This window comes from Pristiophorus japonicus, chromosome 17 (genome assembly GCF_044704955.1).
Source record: "Pristiophorus japonicus isolate sPriJap1 chromosome 17, sPriJap1.hap1, whole genome shotgun sequence".
Taxonomy (NCBI): Eukaryota; Metazoa; Chordata; class Chondrichthyes; family Pristiophoridae; genus Pristiophorus; species Pristiophorus japonicus.
The window spans coordinates 87,294,194-87,301,401 of record NC_091993.1 but is presented as its reverse complement, the minus strand read 5'-3'; the positions used below and the strand labels follow the sequence as shown (position 1 = coordinate 87,301,401).

Here is a 7,208-nt window from a genome sequence, read left to right as displayed (position 1 = left end):
CTTCCACCTGTCAAAATCGGCTATGCGTCTGCTTTTATCAGGTGCAAGAGTTTTGAGGACATTTGCTGGGCAAGATATGGGTAAATATCGCAATCTTGCCCTTGCAAATGTCCTCGCACCCGATATGCGGGAGATCTGTCAAGCTCCAGCTTGACAGATTGGAAAAGCGGGTTTTCAGCACATACTCATTGTGCGCTGAAAACCGGCTTTTCTGATGCCTTCCTGGGTCAGTAGAAATTTTGTACGGACCCGGGGAGGCCGGGATTTCCAGGCCAATATCAGCTCCGTTGTTGCCTCCCAAATCCGTGCCCATCTTTCCCAGAATTCCATGTTTGAATCCCTCCAATCCGGTTTCCGCGACTACAAACGGTACTGAAACGGCTCTCACCAAGTCACAAATGACATCCTTTGTGACTGTGACAAAGGCTAACTATCCCTCCTTGTCCTTCTTGATCTGTGGGCAGCCTTTGACATGGTTGACCACTCTATCCTTCTCCAACGCCTCTCCACCGTCGTCCAGTTGGGTGTGACTGCATTCGCCGGGTTCCATTCTTATCTATCTAATAGTAGCCAGAGAATCACCTCTAGCAGTTTCTCTTCCCGTCCCCACATTGTTACCTCTGGTGTCCCCCAAGGATCTATCCTTGGCCCCCTCCTATTTCTCATCTACATGTTGCCCCTTGGCGACATCATCTGTAAACACAGCGTCAGTTTCCACATGTACGTTGATGACACCCAGCTCTGCCTCACTACCACTTCTCTCGACCCCTCCATGGTCTCTAAATTGTCAGAGTGCTTGTCCAACATTCAGTTCTGAATGAGCAGAAATTTTCTCCAATGGAATATTGGGAAGATCGAAGACATTGTTTTCGGTCCCCGCCACAAACTCTGTTCCCTCGCCACTGACTCCACACACAGCAGTCCATCCAGATTTTCAATAATCACACATGCCGTGCGTGTGTCTAGTGTTTGCTTTCTTGGTGCTTCCTCTCGATAGTGTGTGAAATACGTGCTCGTAAACATAGCCTTGTGCTTCATATAAATGTTATCTCAGTGGCAGGAGTACGTGAGCTGGCTGGCTGCTGTATTTTCATAACCATCTCTTGGAACTGATTTTTTTTTTTTTGAAATTCGTAGCCAATCGTTCCAATTCTTTGTCAAATCACAAACACCAGAGGTCACCTTGCACACATCAAGGATCACTCTGCGCCAATGCTCTTAGCCAAAAGGCCTAGAGCCACTGCACCGTTCCTGGAAGTACTGCAATACCAGGTTCGTGCCATGGAGGTGGATGGGTCAGGCCCCCCACACACCTCCGTGGAGGTGGATGGGACAAGCCACCCCACCCACCTCCTATTTCCAAAAAAGCAAGCATATACCTTCCTGATCCAGGGAGAACCACCTTGGGGTTATGGTGGTTACTCCCCTGTCAGGTCAGTTACGCATGATCTTAGCCAAAAGGCCGAGGGGAACTGATGTGGCACTTGATGCTGGTATCTGAGATGGACTAGCTGCAGGCTATATCACTTCTGCAACTACATGATTAGCCTGGACCTCTTTGCTTTCTGCCACGTGTAGGTAGTGGGAGCTATCTGATGGGAGGTTCCACATGTATTGCCATTCTGGGAGACAGCACCACCATCCGTGCTCATTTGAACAATATCTCTCCTTACCTAGGCCACTGATCAGCATAGCAACAGAACTTATGGTTACCAATGAAATCAGTAAAGTCCTGCCTCTTTCTCTCCAGGCAGCCCCAAAGCTTGTTGACGATGGAGAGATAATTCATTCTCCTCTGTAATCCCAGATGTCAGACCATCTGTGGGAGAAGCACCAACCTCGCTTAGGGCATCAGGCATTGGGTTCTGCAGCAGACATCTCTGGAAATTATACATATCCCATAGTGGACTGGAGTGAAAGAAAGAAAGAAAGACTTGGATTTATATAGCGCTTTTCACGACCACCGGATGTTTCAAAGCACTTTACACCCAATGAGGTACTTTTCGAGTGTAGTCATTGTTGTAATGTAGGAAACGCGGCAGCCAATTTGCACACAGCAAGTTCCCACAAACAGTAATGTGATAATGACCAGATAATCTGTTTTAGTGATGTTGATTGAGGGATAAATATTGGCCAGGACACCAGGGATAAATCCCCTGGTCTTCTTCAAAATAGTCCCATGGGATCTTTTACATCCACCTGAGAGAGCAGACAGGACCTTTGTTTAACATCTCATCCAAAAGACGGCAGCTCCGAAAGTGCAGCACTCCCTCAGTACGGCACTGGAGTGTCAGCCTAGATTTTTATGCTCAAGTCTCGAGAGTGGGACTTGAACCCACAACCTTCTGACTCAGAGGCGAGGGTGCTACCAACTGAGCCACAGCTGACACACATGATGTTGACTATATCTGCCGATTTTGGTGTAAGAGACGAGGAAGAAAAAAATGACAACCTAAAGGCATTATTTGAAGAGGCGTTCTTCTGGTGTCCAAAATTCCTCCCTCAAGAAACATCACCAATGACAAATAAACTGTTTATTCATCTCATTGCCATTTATGGAATCTTGCTATATGCACACAGCTTCCACATGAGCTTGCATAACATTCACTGTGCTTCAAAGTTATTCATTTTGTGTGAACTGCTTTCAGACATTTCTGAAGGGCAAGATATGGAGCCATATAAATATAAATACTGTTCTTTACAAGTAATGGGCTAAGATTTCTTGACATTAAATAATACAAGGAAATCTGTTATCCTGATTTTGAAAGTCTAGAGCATTGAGTCTAGCAAATTGACAGAGTTACTGCAAATTTTGAGCCTGTATATTTTATGATAGCTATTCTGGATGTCATGTTCTTATGGTCTGCAGCGAAGGGTAATCTGTTTTAATTTTTCACCTGGTGGTGTCAGAAGAATAGGTTGTCACTAAATTTCAATATTTACTGTGCGCTGGGGCTTAGGGAAGAGCACATGACTTTCTACGTGATATTTTATTTTAAATGGTCACTAGAATATGAAAAATCTGCTTGATTGAACTTGATATTTTTTGTTGCTATTTTTCTCCTCATTCCTGAAGATAATGACTTACGTTCAGATGCAGTTCCATAGCACCAGCAGTCCTACAGTAAGTAACTTGGCTAAGCAGTCTGTCTTCATTTGTGAGCCTCGATATTGCGTGTTGACATCAGATCATTAGATTGTGGGGATCTTCGTAACAGATCCATACCCTGTCCTTGTCTGACTCGCATGTAGTTTCCAACAGACAACAAGAGTAATTTATTTCTCCCTCTTTCCTTACCCAGGGGTGTGGAGGCCAATTTAGTGTCTTTACCACCGCTCTAATTGAGATCAGCTGACTCAGCACAGACTGTGGATTAAACGGGAGATCTTCCTGTGTGATTCAGTATCACACTGCCACAGTCCACTTATTCACTCAGCTATTGGAGAAACTTCAAAAGTGCAATTTCTGCCACCAGGGAGAAAATTTCCAATTTTGAAAAGATTTATTTGCAGCAAAACTCATTTGAAAGTCCACTGCTGCTCATTTTGTGACAATCCTACGCCCCTGATGTGCATGCCTGACTCCTCCTTTGGGGATCCGCTGAACTGAACCCACATTATGTGCTTACAACTAGGGCAAGTGACTTGTTATTGCTTTGGGCTGCTCAACTTCTACTGCCTTCAGGACGTTTTAAGCAAAATTATGTACTGCAGCAAATTATGCTACACGCAGTTAGTGTAGAAAGTTGTGGGATTTAGTGGGAAGTGAGACACTGTAATAAATCTATTGATTTATATAATATATGATAGAAACAACAAAAATAAGTATTTTGTGGCTATAAACTCTATGCTAGTAAATGAGTTGCATTATTGATAAATAAGATACATCAATTCCACTGTACTAGTGTTAATAAGCTTTCTGGAAAGTTTATTGTTTCTCCTAAACTAATTCACTTAAATTAAGCTAGTTCTACTAAAACTAGACAACAGTATTAGATGATTGTTAAAGATTGTAGTCATACTGTCGCTGTCCTTGATGTGCAGTCTGACAGTGTCAGGGTATTATTCAAATACTTAAAATATACTGGATCATTTCGAAAGGGAAGGGGGATCCTTATCTTGGCTACCACCTTTTTGCAGATTTGAACCAGGCAATATATCAATTGTTAAAGTAAATAGAGACATTATGCTCATCAATAGCTGTCACTGGTACAAATTGTTGTTTTATTTTACCTGAATTGGATTTCCAGACAGGCACTGGTCATGGATGCCCATCAATCCTGTTCTTCTTTTTCGCTTTGGAGATTATTTGAACAGGTCGCAGTGATGAGAGAATTAAAATTGACAAACAACACAATAGATTTTATATGAAGGGATGCTTTGCTCTATATGCCTAATCCTCTTATTTTCTGAATGACATGCAGAAATGTTTTCATCTGTTCAAGATTCAAAATCAGTAGATAAAACCAAAGCACTATCAGTTGGCTAAGCAAATAACAGCATTTTCAGCCCGTTTCACCTTTTAATCAGGTGAGCAAGAGGTTTTTAAATATTTACAGCTAACATTTATCACTGTGTAGCTGAAATGTGTCCATATTTTGACTGGGGGTATCCTCATGGTTTGTGAATTCATTCAGATTTGAAGGAGCAGACCTGAATGGGAGCGCAGCAAGGGCGAAGAAGAAAGAAAGAAAGACTCACATTTATATAGCGCCTTTCATGACTACCTGTTGTCTCAAAGTGCTTTACAGCCAATTAAGTACTTTTGAGGTCACTGTTGTAATGTGGGAAATGTGGCAGCCAATTTATGCACAGCAAGCTCCCACAAACAGCAATGTGATAATGACCAGTCCCGTGGAGTGCACATCCTGTGCCTGTGGGAAATCCAGCATGCTTCCCATGTCCTGGACAACCATATGTGCAGGAAGTATCGTCAGCTGGTGGAGCTCGAACTCCGGGTTTCGGAGCTTTAGCAGCAGCTGGCATTACTGCGGTGTATCCGCGACGCCGAGAGCTACATGGATAGCACGTTTCAGGAGGTGGCCACCCCACAAATAAGGAGTGTGCAAGCAGAGAGGGAATGGGTGACCGTCAGACAGACCAGGAGGACCAGGCAGGTAGTATAGAAGTCTCCTGAGTGAATCTCACTCTCCAACCAGTATTCAGTTCTGAGTACTCGTGGGGGCGATGGTTCCTCTGGGGTGTACAGCCAGAGTCAAGTCCGCAACACCACTGATGGCTCAGCCATACAGGGTGGGGGGAGGAAGGAGAGTGGGAGAGCAATAGTGGTAGGGGATTCGATAGTTAGGGGAGCAGATAGGTGTGTCTGCGGCCACAAACATGACTCCAGAATGTTTTGTTGCCTCCCTGGTGCCAGGGTCAAAGATGTCACTGAGTGGCTGCAGGACATTCTGAGGGGGGGAGGGTGAACAGCCAGAGGTCGTGGTCCATATCAGGACCAACGAGATAGGTAGAAAGAGGGATGAGGTCCTGCAGGCAGATTTTAGGGAGCTAGGAGAGAGATTAAAAAACAAGACCTCAAAGGTAGTAATCTCCGGATTACTCCCAGTGCCATGCGCAAGTGAGTATAGAAATAGGAGGACAGAGCAGATGAATGCATGGCTGGATAGATGGTGCAGGAGGAAGGGTTTCAGATTCCTGGGGTGTTGGGACTAGTTTTGGGGAGGTGGGACCTGTAAAGGTCAGACGGGTTGCACCTCAACAGGGCCGGAACCAATATCCTCGCGGGGAGGTTTGCTAGTGCTATTGGGGAGGGTTTAAATTAATTTGGCAGGGGGATAGGCACCAGGATGTAACATTAGAAAGGGGAAATAAAGTGCTCAAAGGGTTGGGAGAGGCGGAGAGTACTAATGTAAGAAATAGTAAGGTATTAGGTTGGGTCCAACTAAGAGAGAATGCAGAATGGTCTAAGATGGGTTTACAGTGTATGTATGCGAACGCACAAAGCATAGTAAATAAGGTTGGTGCGCTGCAGGCCCAAATAGCCACATGGGAATATGATGTTGTGACAATAACTGAGACCTGGCTCAAAAAAGGGCAGGATTGGGTATTAAATATTCCTGGTGATAAGGTGCTCAGGAAAGATAGGGAAGGAAATATAGGAGGTGGTGTGGCAGTATTGATTAAGGAGAATGTTACAGTGCTGGAGAGGGAGGAAGTCCTGGAGGGTCAAGGACAGAATCTATATGGCTAGAGGTAAGAAATAATAGAGGTGCCATTAAACTATTAGGTGTATTCTATAAACAACAAATAGTGGGGAAAATATGGAGGATCAAATTTGCAGAGAAATTACAGAGAAGTGCAAAAAATATAGAGTAGTAATAATGGGGGATTTCAACTATCCTAATGTGGACTGGGATTGTAATAATGTAAAGGGCATAGAAGGGGAAGAATTTCTGGTGTGTTCAGGAAAACTTTCTTGATCAGTATGTTACCGGCCCGACGAGGCAGGGAGTATTGCTGGATCTGATTCTGGGGAATGAGACAGGTCAAGTGGAGCAAGTGTCAGTAGGGAACAATGATCATAGTATCATAAGATTTAGATTAGCTATGGAAAAGAACAGGGAGCAATCTCAAATAAAAATGGGTGAAGGCCAATTTCAGTGGGATGAGAATGGATCTGGCCTGAGTAAACTAGAATCAAAGACTGGCAGGAAAATCTGCAGAGGAATAATGGGCTGCCTTTAAAGAGGAAATAGTTCGAGTACAGTCAAGGTACATTTCCACCAGGGGGGAAGGTAGGGCAACTAAAGTCAGAGCTCCCTGGATGATAAAACAAATAGTCAATATGATGAAATAGAAAAAGAACATGTATGACAAATGTCAGGTTGCAGATACATCTGAGAATCAATAGATAGAAAGGTCAGAGAAGAAGTAAAAAAGATAATGGGCTCAATTTTGCCTAAGCCCGTTTTTTGGTGTATTACCAGAGTTACGCCTGTTTTTCTAGACCAGAAATGCACCAAAAATATTTGTCCAAAGTTTCCCTGATGTATTTTTCAAATTTGGCGCCACGCAGCCTGTCCAGTCATCTTGGGGGGTGGAGCCTGCTGCCTGCGCGGAAAAAGCGATGCCGGATCTTCTGCGCATGCGCAAAAAAAAGGACATTTTTGACATGATCCCAATGGGCGCGCATGCGCAGTACAGCTCTGGGACTGCAATCAGCCATTTTTAAAGAGCCAGTTGTG

At 44.1% G+C, this 7,208-nt stretch overlaps 1 pseudogene; it reads right to left on the bottom strand.

Moving 5' to 3' along the window:
* Window positions 1-1,235: 1,235 nt before the first annotated feature.
* Window positions 1,236-1,474, bottom strand: LOC139228399 (U2 spliceosomal RNA; annotated as a pseudogene).
* Window positions 1,475-7,208: the final 5,734 nt, after the last annotated feature.